The sequence below is a fragment of the Electrophorus electricus genome, chromosome 1, assembly GCF_041902795.1.
Source record: "Electrophorus electricus isolate QZ-2024a chromosome 1, ASM4190279v1, whole genome shotgun sequence".
NCBI classification, from domain to species: Eukaryota; Metazoa; Chordata; class Actinopteri; order Gymnotiformes; family Gymnotidae; genus Electrophorus; species Electrophorus electricus.
The window spans coordinates 12,911,016-12,930,541 of NC_137497.1; the positions used below are offsets into that span (position 1 = coordinate 12,911,016).

Consider the following 19,526-nt stretch of genomic DNA (forward strand, 5'->3'; position numbering starts at 1 on the left):
TCACCCTCACAGGCCTGTTCTCTGATCACTCCCATCTCACCCTCACAGGCCTGTTCTCTGATCACTCCCATCTCACCCTCACAGGCCTGTTCTCTGATCACTCCCATCTCACCCTCACAGGCCTGTTCTCTGATAACTGAATATAAAGTTTGATTTTGTGTATCACACAACTTTGAAAATCATCTCATTGTATTACCTGGGATTTCACATCTTATTCAGTAACATTCCAATGCTTTTTCTTAATTGTGAAAGCCTATTAACTCCTTCCCCACCAGTAAGGCTGTTTCATAATCAATGTTTTTCTGTCTGTAAATGTGTTTCTATACTGCCATCTTGTGGTCACTGATGGGCATTTCAATGTCCATGGTGCCATTTGTGTAAAAATAAATTATCTATTATAGTTATGTGACATTAGTGATGGGCAGATCATCAATAACTGCCCCACTAATTTAAATGTGAATTTAAATATGTGTATTCAGAGTAAAACAAGCAGACTGTATGACCTCAGACTATCAGTGTTTTCATAACAGACCCACACAGTGGTAGTGAGAGATGACAAACAGGTAAAACCCAGTGAACACACATCAACACTTTACTCAGTCCTCTCCACATCCCTCACACAGCACACTTCACCCAACACACATTCACTCCTCTCTGTCACTCACACAGCACACTTCACCCAACACACATTCACTCCTCTCTGTCACTCACACAGCACACTTCACCCAACACACATTCACTCCTCTCCACATCCCTCACACAGCACACTTCACCCAACACACTCACATTCACTCCTCTCTACATCACTCACACAGCACACTTCACCCAACACACTCTCATTCACTCCTCTCTCCATCAATCACACAACACTTCTCCCAACACAATCACATTCACTCCTCTGTCACTCACACAGCACACTTCACCCAACATGCTCTCATTCACTCCTCTCCACATCCCTCACACAACACTTCTCCCAACACAATCACATTCACTCCTGTGTCACTCACACAGCACACTTCACCCAACACACATTCACTCCTCTCTGTCACTCACACAGCACACTTCACCCAACACACATTCACTCCTCTCTGTCACTCACACAGCACACTTCACCCAACACACTCTCATTCACTCCTGTCTACATCACACACACAGCACACTTCACCCAACACACTCACATTCACTCCTCTGTCACTCACACAGCACACTTCACCCAACACACTCACATTCAATCCTCTCTGTCACTCACACAGCACACTTCACCCAACACACTCTCATTCACTCCTCTCTGTCACTCACACAGCACTCTTCACCCAACACACTCACATTCACTTCTCTCTACATCCCTGCACTGTGAATATAAAACGTTTGTGAACCTTCAGTAAACCGGACTGTTGCCCTTCTTCACATTGCAGGATGGACAAAGAACAGCTTCTCTTCACTTTAAATGACCTGGAGACAGAAGACCTGAACATATTCCAGTGGCATCTGAAAAACGGAGTGGAAGGTTTCCTGTGTATCCCAAAGTCTCAGCTGGAGAAATCTAACAGACCTGACACTGTGGACAAGATGGTGCAGAAATATGGCCCAAATGGAGCTGTGGAGATCACACTGATCATCCTGAAGAAGATGAACCACAACCAACTGGCTGAGACCCTGAGAATCAAACACAGTGAAAATAAAGCAGGTGAAATCATGTTCAATTTTTAAACTCACTATTTCAGGATTTTATATGCTCATAGCATTTGGTTTTGTTTTGTTAGTGAACTCAATAGATAAAGAATGAAGAGGAAAACAATGCTTAGTTAATTTACAAAGTAGAATGAGACAAAATTCAAAATAATTTGGTATATTAAAAAACAAACATTGCAAACAATATGTTTTGAATAACAAATGTTCATTAGCAACAATGAGAAAAGTGTCAGTCTCAGTTTAAACATGAGCAAATTACAAATGTAGTCCAATAATGATAAACAATGTGTTTGGCACAGACTGTATAACTTACAAAATGCATAATAACAAATGTGCAGTGTCTTTTCAAACATAGCAGTCACAACCAAAAAATGCACATAGGACTCACAGTTAATAAAGTAGGTTTTGTGTTTTATATGTTCTGCTCTTTACTCTGATGTCTTCTCTCACAGGTGGAGACAAATTTGAATTGTCGACTGCTAAAACTCCAGCAGGTAAATTCAACCCAGTCACACCTTTAGGCATGAGATTATATTACAACTTTAAACAACATGAATATCACATACACTACTGTCATCATTCACATACACACATCACATACACTACTGTCGTCATTCACATACTCACATCACATACACTACTGTCGTCATTCACATACATACGTCACATACACTACTGCCATCATTCACATACACACATCACATACACTACTGTCGTCATTCACATACATACATCACATACACTACTGTCGTCATTCACATACATACGTCACATACACTACTGTCATCATTCACATACATACATCACATACACTACTGTCATCATTCACATACTCACATCACATACACTACTGTCGTCATTCACATACTCACATCACATACACTACTGTCATCATTCACATACTCACATCACATACACTAATGTCATCATTCACATACTCACATCACATACACTAATGTCATCATTCACATACTCACATCACATACACTACTGTCGTCATTCACATACTCACATCACATACACTACTGTCATCATTCACATACTCACATCACATACACTAATGTCATCATTCACATACTCACATCACATACACTAATGTCATCATTCACATACTCACATCACATACACTACTGTCGTCATTCACATACATACGTCACATACACTACTGCCATCATTCACATACATACATCACATACACTACTGTCATCATTCACATACTCACATCACATACACTACTGTCGTCATTCACATACATACGTCACATACACTAATGTCATCATTCACATACTCACATCACATACACTACTGTCGTCATTCACATACATACGTCAAATACACTACTGTCGTCATTCACATACATACGTCACATACACTACTGTCATCATTCACATACACACATCACATACACTACTGTCGTCATTCACATACTCACATCACATACACTACTGCCATCATTCACATACACACATCACATACACTACTGTCATCATTCACATACACACATCACATACACTACTGTCATCATTCACATACACACATCACATACACTACTGTCGTCATTCACATACTCACATCACATACACTACTGCCATCATTCACATACTCACATCACATACACTACTGTCGTCATTCACATACACACATCACATACACTACTGTCGTCATTCACATACATACGTCACATACACTACTGCCATCATTCACATACACACATCACATACACTACTGTCATCATTCACATACATACATCACATACAATACTGTCATCATTCACATACTCACATCACATACACTACTGTCGTCATTCACATACATACGTCACATACACTAATGTCATCATTCACATACTCACATCACATACACTACTGTCGTCATTCACATACATACGTCAAATACACTACTGTCGTCATTCACATACATACATCACATACACTACTGTCATCATTCACATACACACATCACATACACTACTGTCATCATTCACATACTCACATCACATACACTACTGTCATCATTCACATACTCACATCACATACACTACTGTCGTCATTCACATACATACGTCACATACACTAATGTCATCATTCACATACTCACATCACATACACTACTGTCGTCATTCACATACATACGTCACATACACTACTGCCATCATTCACATACTCACATCACATACACTACTGTCGTCATTCACATACATACGTCACATACACTAATGTCATCATTCACATACACACATCACATACACTACTGTCATCATTCACATACACACATCACATACACTACTGTCATCATTCACATACTCACATCACATACACTACTGTCATCATTCACATACTCACATCACATACACTACTGTCGTCATTCACATACATACGTCACATACACTAATGTCATCATTCACATACTCACATCACATACACTACTGTCGTCATTCACATACATACGTCACATACACTACTGCCATCATTCACATACACACATCACATACACTACTGTCGTCATTCATATACATCACATACACTACTGTCATCATTCATATACATCACATACACTACTATCATCATTCACATACTCACATCACATACACTACTGTCGTCATTCATATACGTCACATACACTACTGTCATCATTCACATACTCACATCACATACACTACTGTCATCATTCACATACTCACATCACATACACTACTATCATCATTCACATGCACACACCACATACACTACTGTCATCATTCACATACACATGTCACATACATTACATACACTTCTGTCAGCCTGCAGTTATTAAACAGTCCCTCAGATACTGCACAACATTATAGTTCAGGTAATAATTAAATCTCAAAATTATTGCACAGCTTCAATGTTGTTACACCTGTTAATATAATCACATAGTCTAAAAGAATTGGAGTTTCCTAGATCTAGCTACTTAAATCTTTAATGAAGAAGGCACAAACTATTTTTTTTTAAATAATTCTATTACATACCAGAACTGTGAAGGTTAAACCACGATAGTAGTGAGAAATCTCTCCCCAGCCTAAACGCATCATGTTCATTTATGCTCTTTTCATAACAAATCTCATTCACGGGAGACAAACCAAATAATGGGGGGAGTCCTTCTCTAGTTGACATCCAGCACAGCAGAAACAATACAAACAATAAAGAACAAAATACCTCTTCATTAACACACTGAGCACTGGTAGACACATGACCTCTCCCTGAGTGTTTCAGCACCTCTTCATTAACACACTGAGCACTGGTAGACACGTCACCTCTACCTTAGTGTTTCAGTACCTCTTCATTAACACACTGAGCACTGGTAGACACATGACCTCTCCCTGAGTGTTTCAGCACCTCTTCATTAACACACTGAGCACTGGTAAACACATCACCTCTCCCTGAGTGTTTCAGCACCTCTTCATTAACACACTGAGCACTGGTAGACACGCCACCTCTCCCTGAGTGTTTCAGCACCTCTTCATTAACACACTGAGCACTGGTAGACACATCACCTCTCCCTGAGTGTTTCAGCACCTCTTCATTAACACACTGAGCACTGGTAGACACATCACCTCTCCGTGAGTGTTTTGGCACCTCTTCATTAACACACTGAGCACTGGTAGACCCAACACCTCTCCCTGAGTGTTTCAGCACCTCTTCATTAACACACTGAGCACTGGTAGACACATTACCTCTCCCTTAGTGTTTCAGCACCTCTTCATTAACACACTGAGCACTGGTAGACACATTACCTCTCCCTTAGTGTTTCAGTACCTCTTCATTAACACACTGAGCACTGTTAAACACATCACCTCTCCCTGAGTGTTTCAGCACCTCTTCATTAACACACTGAGCACTGGTAGACACATTACCTCTCCTTTAGTGTTTCATTACCTCTTCATTAACACACTAAACACTGCTAGACACGTCACCTCTCCCTTAGTGTTTCAGTACCGCTTCATTAACACACTAAACACTGCTAGACACGTCACCTCTCCCTGAGTGTTTTAGCACCTCTTCATTAACACACTGAGCACTGGTAGACACATTACCTCTCCCTTAGTGTTTCAGTACCTCTTCATTAACACACTGAGCACTGGTAGACACATCACCTCTCCCTTAGTGTTTCAGTACCTCTTCATTAACACACTGAGCACTGGTAGACACATCACCTCTCCCTGAGTGTTTCAGTACCTCTTCATTAACACACTGAGCACTGGTGGACACATGACCTCTCCCTGAGTGTTTCAGTACCTCTTCATTAACACACTGAGCACTGGTAGACACATCACCTCTCCCTGAGTGTTTCAGTACCTCTTCATTAACACACTGAGCACTGGTAAACACATCACCTCTCCCTTAGTGTTTCAGCACCTCTTCATTAACACACTGAGCACTGGTAGACACGCCACCTCTCCCTGAGTGTTTCAGCACCTCTTCATTAACACACTGAGCACTGGTAGACACATTACCTCTCCCTTAGTGTTTCATTACCTCTTCATTAACACACTAAACACTGCTAGACACGTCACCTCTCCCTGAGTGTTTCAGTACCGCTTCATTAACACACTAAACACTGCTAGACACGTCACCTCTCCCTGAGTGTTTTAGCACCTCTTCATTAACACACTGAGCACTGGTAGACACATTACCTCTCCCTTAGTGTTTCAGTACCTCTTCATTAACACACTGAGCACTGGTAGACACATCACCTCTCCCTTAGTGTTTCAGTACCTCTTCATTAACACACTGAGCACTGGTAGACACATCACCTCTCCTTTAGTGTTTCAGTACCTCTTCATTAACACACTGAGCACTGGTAGACACATTACCTCTCCCTTAGTGTTTCATTACCTCTTCATTAACACACTAAACACTGCTAGACACATCACCTCTCCCTGAGTGTTTCAGTACCGCTTCATTAACACACTGAGGACTGGTAAACACATCACCTCTCCGTGAGTGTTTTGGCACCTCTTCATTAACACACTGAGCACTGGTAGACCCAACACCTCTCCCTGAGTGTTTCAGCACCTCTTCATTAACACACTGAGCACTGGTAGACACATTACCTCTCCCTTAGTGTTTCATTACCTCTTCATTAACACACTAAACACTGCTAGACACGTCACCTCTCCCTGAGTGTTTCAGTACCGCTTCATTAACACACTAAACACTACTAGACACGTCACCTCTCCCTGAGTGTTTTAGCACCTCTTCATTAACACACTGAGCACTGGTAGACACATTACCTCTCCCTGAGTGTTTCAGCACCTCTTCATTAACACACTGAGCACTGGTAGACACAACACCTCTCCCTGAGTGTTTCAGTACCTCTTCATTAACACACTGAGCTCTGGTAGACACATGACCTCTCCCTGAGTGTTTCAGTACCTCTTCATTAACACACTGAGCACTGGTAGACACATCACCTCTCCCTGAGTGTTTCAGTACCTCTTCATTAACACACTGAGCACTGGTAAACACATCACCTCTCCCTGAGTGTTTCAGCACCTCTTCATTAACACACTGAGCACTGGTAGACACGTCACCTCTCCCTTAGTGTTTCAGTACCTCTTCATTAACACACTGAACACTGGTAGACATATATAACCTGTTACAGCTCAGCATACATAAGACAGTTAGTGCATATGTAAAGCCTTGCACACACTCTGTGATTATGAACTAATGGAGGTAGCACTGACCAAAAAGAGAAGGCAAAGCAAAGCTGCAGAAAGTAAGAACTAAGATCCAGCTTGGTTCAGTTAAAGACTCATTGAGCCATTACAGACTGTTCCGTCTCATAACAATAATCAAAACTTTGACTCTCATTTGGAGTCTTTTTGATGTCTCCTTATTTGGTAGTACTACTGATAGTTATTCTACTCTACAGTGGTAAACAAACTTCAGAGAGAACATGATATAAAGTTAACATTTTGAAGCTAAACTAAACAGGCACTTTCCTTATTCACAGGTTATATGAATCACAACTTTTTCTTCCCACTTTTTAACAGGTGGAGGAAAACATGATCTCAGTAGTAGGAGAATGAAAATAAAATATAAGGAAAAATTTGAGAAGTTGTATGAGGAGGCTACAATAGAATGTGATCGTGTGCCTATAAAAGACACTTACACTGAAGTTTACATGATCAAAGGATGCACAGGAGGAGTGAATACAAAGCATGAAGTGAGACAGGTGGAGGACTTTTACCCCAAAACAGAAGAAACACCAATCACACTCAGTGACCTCTTCAAAGTGCAGTCTACTGAAAACAAGCATGGTACTAAAGTCCTGACATTGGGAATAGCTGGAGTGGGAAAAACAGTCTCTGTGCACAAGTTCATTCTTGACTGGGCTGAAGAGAAGTGCAACCAGGACATAGATTTCATCATGTACCTCCCATTTCGAGAGCTGAACTTGGTCAAGGATGAAAAGTACAGCCTCTCAAAACTACTTCTTTACTTCCATCAAGAACTCCATTCTGGAGATGAAAAGGAGATATTAAATGAAAAACTTCGGCTGCTTTTCATACTGGATGGACTGGATGAAAGTAGAATTCCTCTAGATCTTCATCAGAAGAAGGTATCTAATGTGAATGAAAAGACTACTCTTGATAAACTAATAACAAACCTCATAAATGGAGAACTGCTTCCTTCTGCTCTCCTCTGGATCACTTCACGACCTGCAGCAGTCAGTAAGATAAATTACCAATACTTTAACCCTGTTACAGAAATCCGTGGATTCAATGACCCACAGAAGGAGGAGTACTTCAGGAAGAGAATCAGAGATGAAGATCAAGCCACCACAATTCTCTCACACATTAAGACTGCAAGAAGCCTTCATATCTTGTGTCACATACCCGTCTTCTGCAGGATCGCAGCCACCGTGCTTCAGAAAATGCTGAAGGATGGTAAAGACATGAAAAATGCTCCCAAAACTCTGACAGAAGTGTATCTACGTTTCCTGATGTTTCTCACAGAGCAAATGACTGAGAAATACAGCACAAAGCAAAGCACTGACAATACAGTTCCATCCGAGACAAAAAGAGCAGAGGTGCTGGGTATCATGAAGCTTGGCAAGTTAGCTTTTCTTCAGCTCCAAAAAGGACGGCTGCTGTTCTATGAGAAAGATCTGAAAAAATGTGGCATTGATTTCCAAGAGGCTTTAGTGTACTCTGGAATTTGTACACAAATTTTTAAACAGGAGGGGAAGATCTTCAGCTTTGTGCATTTAAGCTTCCAGGAGTTTCTTGCTGCTGTATTTGTGTTCCTAACATTCAGGGATGAAGGCAACCCACTCCTTAAAACCCCACTGGAGAAAATGAAATGGAAGTTAAAACACAGACTGTGTGATCTGCTCAAGACAGCAGTAGATAAAGCCATGAGGAGTGAAAATGGACACCTGGACCTTTTCCTCCGTTTCCTCTTCGGCCTCTCACTGCAGTCCAATCAGAGGATCCTGAAGAGTCTACATCCAGAACTGGACATCAAAGAAGAAAGTTTAGAGGAGACTGTGAAATACATCAAGAAAACCATCAAGAGAACAAAATCCTTTGAAGAGACTATCAATCTATTCCACTGCTTGAGTGAAATGAAAGACAACTCTCTGATAAGTGAAATACAGACCTCCCTGAACTCAGGGGACCTCTCAACACAGACACTCTCATCTGTACAGTGTTCAGCTCTGGTGTTTGTGCTGCTGATGTCAGAGGAGATTCAAGAGAAATTTGAGCTGAAGAAATTAAGGCCATCAGATAAAGGACTGAGGGAATTATTTCCAGTGTTGAAAAACACCAGGCGAGCTCTGTAAGTATCTTTTGGATTAATCATTTTAATTTTTAAAGGTTTTTATTACTGAAGCTCCTTCTGTAACTAATCAAATTATGTGAATGTATTTCTCAGTCAGAACAAACTGAACAATAGTTTTCATTTCCAGTGGTAAAAGGTTGTACTGTAAGTATATTTTGAATGGTAAACTTTGGGGAATGGCTTTTCTGACAGCAACAACATTAAAGAACAGATAAGCCTTTATCTTAAGAGCAGACCAGTGCATTCCAGAATTACTGCAATGTCTTCTTACCAGTTGGAATGCAACACATGACTGTCATTCTGTAATTGAAATGTCACACTGGTCTTGCTGGCAAACACTCAGAAAGCCACACTGAGTCAAGACACAGGAGTGTTCAGCAAGGAGCTCTGTATTTTTTTTAACAGAGACAGAGAATATATATACATTATGTGTGTGTGTGTGTGTGTGTGTGTGTGTCCAGGGATGGTTGGTGCTCTGTGTGTGTGTGTGTGTGTGTGTGCGTGTGTGTGTGTGTGTGTGTGTGTGTGTGTGTGTCCAGGGATGGTTGGTGCTCTGTGTGTGTGTGTGTGTGTGTGTGTGTGTGTGTGTGTGTGTGTGTGTGTGTGTGTGTGTGTTCAGTGATGGTTGGTGCTCTGTGTGTGTGTATGTCCAGTGATGGGTGGTGCTCTGTGTGTGTGTATGTCCAGTGATGGGTGGTGCTCTGTGTGTGTATGTATGTCCAGTGATGGTTGGTGCTCTGTATGTATGTATGTATGTATGTATGTCCAGTGATGGTTGGTGCTGTGTGTGTGTCTGTGTGCGTGTGTGTGTGTGTGTGTGTGTGTGTGTGTGTGTGTGTGTGTGTGTGTGTGTGTGTGTGTGTGTTCAGTGATGGTTGGTGCTCTGTGTGTGTGTATGTCCAGTGATGGGTGGTGCTCTGTGTGTGTGTATGTCCAGTGATGGTTGGTGCTCTGCGTGTGTATGTATGTCCAGTGATGGTTGGTGCTCTGTATGTATGTATGTGTGTGTGTATGTCCAGTGATGGGTGGTGCTCTGTCCTGTCTTAACCTCCTCCCCTTACCCTGCACCCAGTGCAGTAACCCAGGGGTCTGTGGTTCTGATAGAGTAGCTGTGTGTAAACTGGCTGCTGCTTCTTTTTCAGCTTTCCTTTTTCAGGGAACATAGATGAGGGAACAACACTGTGTGTGTTGAAGTCACCACACTAGAGTGGGACAAGAAAGTGAGCATGTACTTAAATGTACTGTAGGTTATGAGATCAAAGAATTTATGAGACAGGTGAGATAAGACAGGTGAGATAAGACAGGTGAGATAAGACAGGTGACTGGAGTACTTCATTGTGAAAAAATTAAATGTATCAGACAAATAAACTCTAGTAACAGCCTAGCAGCACATGTAGCGTAAAGTGAAAACAAAAAACACTGCAAACAACACACCAGCGGTAAACATTTTGAATTTATTTCACCAAGTACAAGTCTATTTATTAGTCCAAACACCATGTAGTAGTAAAGTTTAGCCTGAAATGAGGTGAGGAATTGCTGAAGTACAGAAGAATTATTATTAGATAAAGCATAAAGAAACACTAACCAGGTAGAGAATTATCAATGTAAAGAACCAGACTAACCAAGATTGCAAAAGATAAGGCAATGAACAACACGAACCAAACATACCAAATGACCCAAGCATAACATTGAACACAGCAGAGCAGCAGTAACAGAGAGACAGTACACAGCACACAGCAGAGCAGCAGAAACAGAGAGTCAGTACACAGCACACAGCAGAGCAGCAGTAACGGAGAAGACAGTACACAGCACACAGCAGACCAGCAGTAACAGAAAGACAACACACAACAGAGCAGCAGGAACAGTGAGACAGGACACAGCACACAACAGAGCAGCAGTAACAGAGAGACAGGACACAGCAGAGCAGCAGTAACAGAGAGACAACACACAGCAGAGCAGCAGTAACAGAGAGACAGTACACAGAATATGTGGTGGAGTTTCTGACCTACTGAAGGCTATAATCATCTGTTCCTCATGTCTGTCATTGCAAAAATCTTTAACCCTTTTCGTTGCTTCCCATAATCAATGTTAGTGGTTCAAACGGTTTCCACAGTAAGTGCTCCAACCCAACTGTTGCTCTTCCAGGCACTTGGCTAGGCCTCTCACTGCAGTCCAATCAGAGGATCCTGAAGAGTCTACACCCAGAACTGGACATCAAAGAAGAAAGTTTAGAGGAGACTGTGAAATACATCAAGAAAACCATCAAGAGAACAAAATCCTTTGAAGAGACTATCAATCTATTCCACTGCTTGAGTGAAATGAAAGACAACTCTCTGATAAGTGAAATACAGACCTCCCTGAACTCAGGGGACCTCTCAACACAGACACTCTCATCTGTACAGTGTTCAGCTCTGGTGTTTGTGCTGCTGATGTCAGAGGAGATTCAAGAGAAATTTGAGCTGAAGAAATTAAGGCCATCAGATAAAGGACTGAGGGAATTATTTCCAGTGTTGAAAAACACCAGGCGAGCTCTGTAAGTATCTTTTGGATTAATCATTTTAATTTTTAAAGGTTTTTATTACTGAAGCTCCTTCTGTAACTAATCAAATTATGTGAATGTATTTCTCAGTCAGAACAAACTGAACAATAGTTTTCATTTCCAGTGGTAAAAGGTTGTACTGTAAGTATATTTTGAATGGTAAACTTTGGGGAATGGCTTTTCTGACAGCAACAACATTAAAGAACAGATAAGCCTTTATCTTAAGAGCAGACCAGTGCATTCCAGAATTACTGCAATGTCTTCTTACCAGTTGGAATGCAACACATGACTGTCATTCTGTAATTGAAATGTCACACTGGTCTTGCTGGCAAACACTCAGAAAGCCACACTGAGTCAAGACACAGGAGTGTTCAGCAAGGAGCTCTGTATTTTTTTTAACAGAGACAGAGAATATATATACATTGTGTGTGTGTGTGTGTGTGTGTGTGTGTGTGTGTGTGTGTGTGTGTGTGTGTGTGTGTGTGTGTGTGTGTGTGTGTGTGTCCAGGGATGGTTGGTGCTCTGTGTGTGTGTGTGTGTGTGTGTGTGTGTGTGTGTGTGTGTGTGTGTGTGTGTGTGTGTGTGTGTGTGTTTGTTCAGTGATGGTTGGTGCTCTGTGTGTGTGTATGTCCAGTGATGGGTGGTGCTCTGTGTGTGTGTATGTCCAGTGATGGGTGGTGCTCTGTGTGTGTATGTATGTCCAGTGATGGTTGGTGCTCTGTATGTATGTATGTATGTATGTATGTCCAGTGATGGTTGGTGCTGTGTGTGTGTGTCTGTGTGCGCGTGTGTGTGTGTGTGTGTGTGTGTGTGTGTGTGTGTGTGTGTGTGTGTGTGTGTTCAGTGATGGTTGGTGCTCTGTGTGTGTGTATGTCCAGTGATGGGTGGTGCTCTGTGTGTGTGTATGTCCAGTGATGGTTGGTGCTCTGCGTGTGTATGTATGTCCAGTGATGGTTGGTGCTCTGTATGTATGTATGTGTGTATGTATGTCCAGTGATGGTTGGTGCTCTGTATGTATGTGTGTGTGTATGTATGTCCAGTGATGGGTGGTGCTCTGTCCTGTCTTAACCTCCTCCCCTTACCCTGCACCCAGTGCAGTAACCCAGGGGTCTGTGGTTCTGATAGAGTAGCTGTGTGTAAACTGGCTGCTGCTTCTTTTTCAGCTTTCCTTTTTCAGGGAACATAGATGAGGGAACAACACTGTGTGTGTTGAAGTCACCACACTAGAGTGGGACAAGAAAGTGAGCATGTACTTAAATGTACTGTAGGTTATGAGATCAAAGAATTTATGAGACAGGTGAGATAAGACAGGTGAGATAAGACAGGTGAGATAAGACAGGTGACTGGAGTACTTCATTGTGAAAAAATTAAATGTATCAGACAAATAAACTCTAGTAACAGCCTAGCAGCACATGTAGCGTAAAGTGAAAACAAAAAACACTGCAAACAACACACCAGCGGTAAAAATTTTGAATTTATTTCACCAAGTACAAGTCTATTTATTAGTCCAAACACCATGTAGTAGTAAAGTTTAGCCTGAAATGAGGTGAGGAATTGCTGAAGTACAGAAGAATTATTATTAGATAAAGCATAAAGAAACACTAACCAGGTAGAGAATTATCAATGTAAAGAACCAGACTAACCAAGATTGCAAAAGATAAGGCAATGAACAACACGAACCAAACATACCAAATGACCCAAGCATAACATTGAACACAGCAGAGCAGCAGTAACAGAGAGACAGTACACAGCACACAGCAGAGCAGCAGAAACAGAGAGTCAGTACACAGCACACAGCAGAGCAGCAGTAACGGAGAGACAGTACACAGCACACAGCAGACCAGCAGTAACAGAAAGACAACACACAACAGAGCAGCAGGAACAGTGAGACAGGACACAGCACACAACAGAGCAGCAGTAACAGAGAGACAGGACACAGCAGAGCAGCAGTAACAGAGAGACAGTACACAGAATATGTGGTGGAGTTTCTGACCTACTGAAGGCTATAATCATCTGTTCCTCATGTCTGTCATTGCAAAAATCTTTAACCCTTTTCGTTGCTTCCCATAATCAATGTTAGTGGTTCAAACGGTTTCCACAGTAAGTGCTCCAACCCAACTGTTGCTCTTCCAGGCACTTGGCTAGGCCTCTCACTGCAGTCCAATCAGAGGATCCTGAAGAGTCTACACCCAGAACTGGACATCAAAGAAGAAAGTTTAGAGGAGACTGTGAAATACATCAAGAAAACCATCAAGAGAACAAAATCCTTTGAAGAGACTATCAATCTATTCCACTGCTTGAGTGAAATGAAAGACAACTCTCTGATAAGTGAAATACAGACCTCCCTGAACTCAGGGGACCTCTCAACACAGACACTCTCATCTGTACAGTGTTCAGCTCTGGTGTTTGTGCTGCTGATGTCAGAGGAGATTCAAGAGAAATTTGAGCTGAAGAAATTAAGGCCATCAGATAAAGGACTGAGGGAATTATTTCCAGTGTTGAAAAACACCAGGCGAGCTCTGTAAGTATCTTTTGGATTAATCATTTTAATTTTTAAAGGTTTTTATTACTGAAGCTCCTTCTGTAACTAATCAAATTATGTGAATGTATTTCTCAGTCAGAACAAACTGAACAATAGTTTTCATTTCCAGTGGTAAAAGGTTGTACTGTAAGTATATTTTGAATGGTAAACTTTGGGGAATGGCTTTTCTGACAGCAACAACATTAAAGAACAGATAAGCCTTTATCTTAAGAGCAGACCAGTGCATTCCAGAATTACTGCAATGTCTTCTTACCAGTTGGAATGCAACACATGACTGTCATTCTGTAATTGAAATGTCACACTGGTCTTGCTGGCAAACACTCAGAAAGCCACACTGAGTCAAGACACAGGAGTGTTCAGCAAGGAGCTCTGTATTTTTTTTAACAGAGACAGAGAATATATATACATTATGTGTGTGTGTGTGTGTGTGTGTGTGTGTGTGTGTGTGTGTGTGTGTGCGTGTGTGTGTGTGTGTGTGTGTGTGTGTGTGTGTGTGTCCAGGGATGGTTGGTGCTCTGTGTGTGTGTGTGTGTGTGTGTGTGTGTGTGTGTGTGTGTGTGTGTGTGTGTGTTTGTTCAGTGATGGTTGGTGCTCTGTGTGTGTGTATGTATGTATGTATGTCCAGTGATGGTTGGTGCTGTGTGTGTGTGTCTGTGTGCGTGTGTGTGTGTGTGTGTGTGTGTGTGTGTGTGTGTGTGTGTGTGTGTGTGTGTGTGTGTGTGTGTGTGTGTGTGTGTGTGTGTGTTCAGTGATGGTTGGTGCTCTGTGTGTGTGTATGTCCAGTGATGGTTGGTGCTCTGCGTGTGTATGTATGTCCAGTGATGGTTGGTGCTCTGTATGTATGTATGTGTGTATGTATGTCCAGTGATGCTTGGTGCTCTGTATGTATGTGTGTGTGTATGTATGTCCAGTGATGGTTGGTGCTCTGTATGTATGTGTGTGTGTATGTATGTCCAGTGATGGGTGGTGCTCTGTATGTATGTATGTATGTATGTATGTCCAGTGATGGGTGGTGCTCTGTCCTGTCTTAACCTCCTCCCCTTACCCTGCACCCAGTGCAGTAACCCAGGGGTCTCTGGTTCTGATAGAGTAGCTGTGTGTAAACTGGCTGCTGCTTCTTTTTCAGCTTTCCTTTTTCAGGGAACATAGATGAGGGAACAACACTGTGTGTGTTGAAGTCACCACACTAGAGTGGGACAAGAAAGTGAGCATGTACTTAATTGTACTGTAGGTTATGAGATCAAAGAATTTATGAGACAGGTGAGATAAGACAGGTGAGATAAGACAGGTGACTGGAGTACTTCATTGTGAAAAAATTAAATGTATCAGACAAATAAACTCTAGTAACAGCCTAGCAGCACATGTAGCGTAAAGTGAAAACAAAAAACACTGCAAACAACACACCAGCGGTAAAAATTTTGAATTTATTTCACCAAGTACAAGTCTATTTATTAGTCCAAACACCATGTAGTAGTAAAGTTTAGCCTGAAATGAGGTGAGGAATTGCTGAAGTACAGAAGAATTATTATTAGATAAAGCATAAAGAAACACTAACCAGGTAGAGAATTATCAATGTAAAGAACCAGACTAACCAAGATTGCAAAAGATAAGGCAATGAACAACACGAACCAAACATACCAAATGACCCAAGCATAACATTGAACACAGCAGAGCAGCAGTAACAGAGAGACAGTACACAGCACACAGCAGAGCAGCAGAAACAGAGAGTCAGTACACAGCACACAGCAGAGCAGCAGTAACGGAGAGACAGTACACAGCACACAGCAGACCAGCAGTAACAGAAAGACAACACACAACAGAGCAGCAGGAACAGTGAGACAGGACACAGCACACAACAGAGCAGCAGTAACAGAGAGACAGGACACAGCAGAGCAGCAGTAACAGAGAGACAGTACACAGAATATGTGGTGGAGTTTCTGACCTACTGAAGGCTATAATCATCTGTTCCTCATGTCTGTCATTGCAAAAATCTTTAACCCTTTTCGTTGCTTCCCATAATCAATGTTAGTGGTTCAAACGGTTTCCACAGTAAGTGCTCCAACCCAACTGTTGCTCTTCCAGGCACTTGGCTAGGCCTCTCACTGCAGTCCAATCAGAGGATCCTGAAGAGTCTACACCCAGAACTGGACATCAAAGAAGAAAGTTTAGAGGAGACTGTGAAATACATCAAGAAAACCATCAAGAGAACAAAATCCTTTGAAGAGACTATCAATCTATTCCACTGCTTGAGTGAAATGAAAGACAACTCTCTGATAAGTGAAATACAGACCTCCCTGAACTCAGGGGACCTCTCAACACAGACACTCTCATCTGTACAGTGTTCAGCTCTGGTGTTTGTGCTGCTGATGTCAGAGGAGATTCAAGAGAAATTTGAGCTGAAGAAATTAAGGCCATCAGATAAAGGACTGAGGGAATTATTTCCAGTGTTGAAAAACACCAGGCGAGCTCTGTAAGTATCTTTTGGATTAATCATTTTAATTTTTAAAGGTTTTTATTACTGAAGCTCCTTCTGTAACTAATCAAATTATGTGAATGTATTTCTCAGTCAGAACAAACTGAACAATAGTTTTCATTTCCAGTGGTAAAAGGTTGTACTGTAAGTATATTTTGAATGGTAAACTTTGGGGAATGGCTTTTCTGACAGCAACAACATTAAAGAACAGATAAGCCTTTATCTTAAGAGCAGACCAGTGCATTCCAGAATTACTGCAATGTCTTCTTACCAGTTGGAATGCAACACATGACTGTCATTCTGTAATTGAAATGTCACACTGGTCTTGCTGGCAAACACTCAGAAAGCCACACTGAGTCAAGACACAGGAGTGTTCAGCAAGGAGCTCTGTATTTTTTTTAACAGAGACAGAGAATATATATACATTATGTGTGTGTGTGTGTGTGTGTGTGTGTGTGTGTGTGTGTGTGTGTGTGTCCAGGGATGGTTGGTGCTCTGTGTGTGTGTGTGTGTGTGTGTGTGTGTGTGTGTGTGTGTGTGTGTGTGTGTGTGTTTGTTCAGTGATGGTTGGTGCTCTGTGTGTGTGTATGTATGTATGTATGTCCAGTGATGGTTGGTGCTGTGTGTGTGTGTCTGTGTGCGTGTGTGTGTGTGTGTGTGTGTGTGTGTGTGTGTGTGTGTGTGTGTGTGTGTGTGTGTGTTCAGTGATGGTTGGTGCTCTGTGTGTGTGTATGTCCAGTGATGGTTGGTGCTCTGCGTGTGTATGTATGTCCAGTGATGGTTGGTGCTCTGTATGTATGTATGTGTGTATGTATGTCCAGTGATGGTTGGTGCTCTGTATGTATGTGTGTGTGTATGTATGTCCAGTGATGGGTGGTGCTCTGTCCTGTCTTAACCTCCTCCCCTTACCCTGCACCCAGTGCAGTAACCCAGGGGTCTCTGGTTCTGATAGAGTAGCTGTGTGTAAACTGGCTGCTGCTTCTTTTTCAGCTTTCCTTTTTCAGGGAACATAGATGAGGGAACAACACTGTGTGTGTTGAAGTCACCACACTAGAGTGGGACAAGAAAGTGAGCATGTACTTAATTGTACTGTAGGTTATGAGATCAAAGAATTTATGAGACAGGTGAGATAAGACAGGTGAGATAAGACAGGTGACTGGAGTACTTCATTGTGAAAAAATTAAATGTATCAGACAAATAAACTCTAGTAACAGCCTAGCAGCACATGTAGCGTAAAGTGAAAACAAAAAACACTGCAAACAACACACCAGCGGTAAACATTTTGAATTTATTTCACCAAGTACAAGTCTATTTATTAGTCCAAACACCATGTAGTAGTAAAGTTTAGCCTGAAATGAGGTGAGGAATTGCTGAAGTACAGAAGAATTATTATTAGATAAAGCATAAAGAAACACTAACCAGGTAGAGAATTATCAATGTAAAGAACCAGACTAACCAAGATTGCAAAAGATAAGGCAATGAACAACACGAACCAAACATACCAAATGACCCAAGCATAACATTGAACACAGCAGAGCAGCAGTAACAGAGAGACAGTACACAGCACACAGCAGAGCAGCAGAAACAGAGAGTCAGTACACAGCACACAGCAGAGCAGCAGTAACGGAGAAGACAGTACACAGCACACAGCAGACCAGCAGTAACAGAAAGACAACACACAACAGAGCAGCAGGAACAGTGAGACAGGACACAGCACACAACAGAGCAGCAGTAACAGAGAGACAGGACACAGCAGAGCAGCAGTAACAGAGAGACAACACACAGCAGAGCAGCAGTAACAGAGAGACAGTACACAGAATATGTGGTGGAGTTTCTGACCTACTGAAGGCTATAATCATCTGTTCCTCATGTCTGTCATTGCAAAAATCTTTAACCCTTTTCGTTGCTTCCCATAATCAATGTTAGTGGTTCAAACGGTTTCCACAGTAAGTGCTCCAACCCAACTGTTGCTCTTCCAGGCACTTGGCTAGACAACAATAAATTAAGCACTTCAGCCAACAGATTCTTTTCCACATCCTCCTTACTCTCTCCCTTAAGATAAGATGAGGAAATGCAGCCTCAGCTTCATCTAAATTAAAACAGTCAGCTGATACAATTTAAGATTTATTGACTCTAGCCACTGCCAACACTCCACACCTGCAGAGTTTCTATATATTTTCTCAAGTCAAAAATGTGTTCGTGCTCCCTGCGTCTCACTTAACAAATCGCTATCCATATGATTATTTTCTAATTTGCTTCGCTGAATTCCATCAATTATTATGTTGACTTAACCATAACTTATTTTAGTAAAATGAAAATTTACACTATTCCAAAATTCTATTAATCGCCACTCACATTGTTTATATTCTTATCCTGTAATACTTTAATCCCACCTTCTCCTACTGCTACTATTTTAATGTGTCTGTAATATGTACACTCTCTACTGCTGTAACTGTCACCGGTTTTATA

General features: G+C 41.6%; 1 pseudogene; it reads left to right on the forward strand.

Moving 5' to 3' along the window:
• The first annotated feature begins 240 nt into the window (after nt 1-240).
• LOC145651909 (NACHT, LRR and PYD domains-containing protein 3-like) overlaps nt 241-19,526 on the forward strand; it is a 58,339-nt pseudogene continuing 39,053 nt past the window's right edge.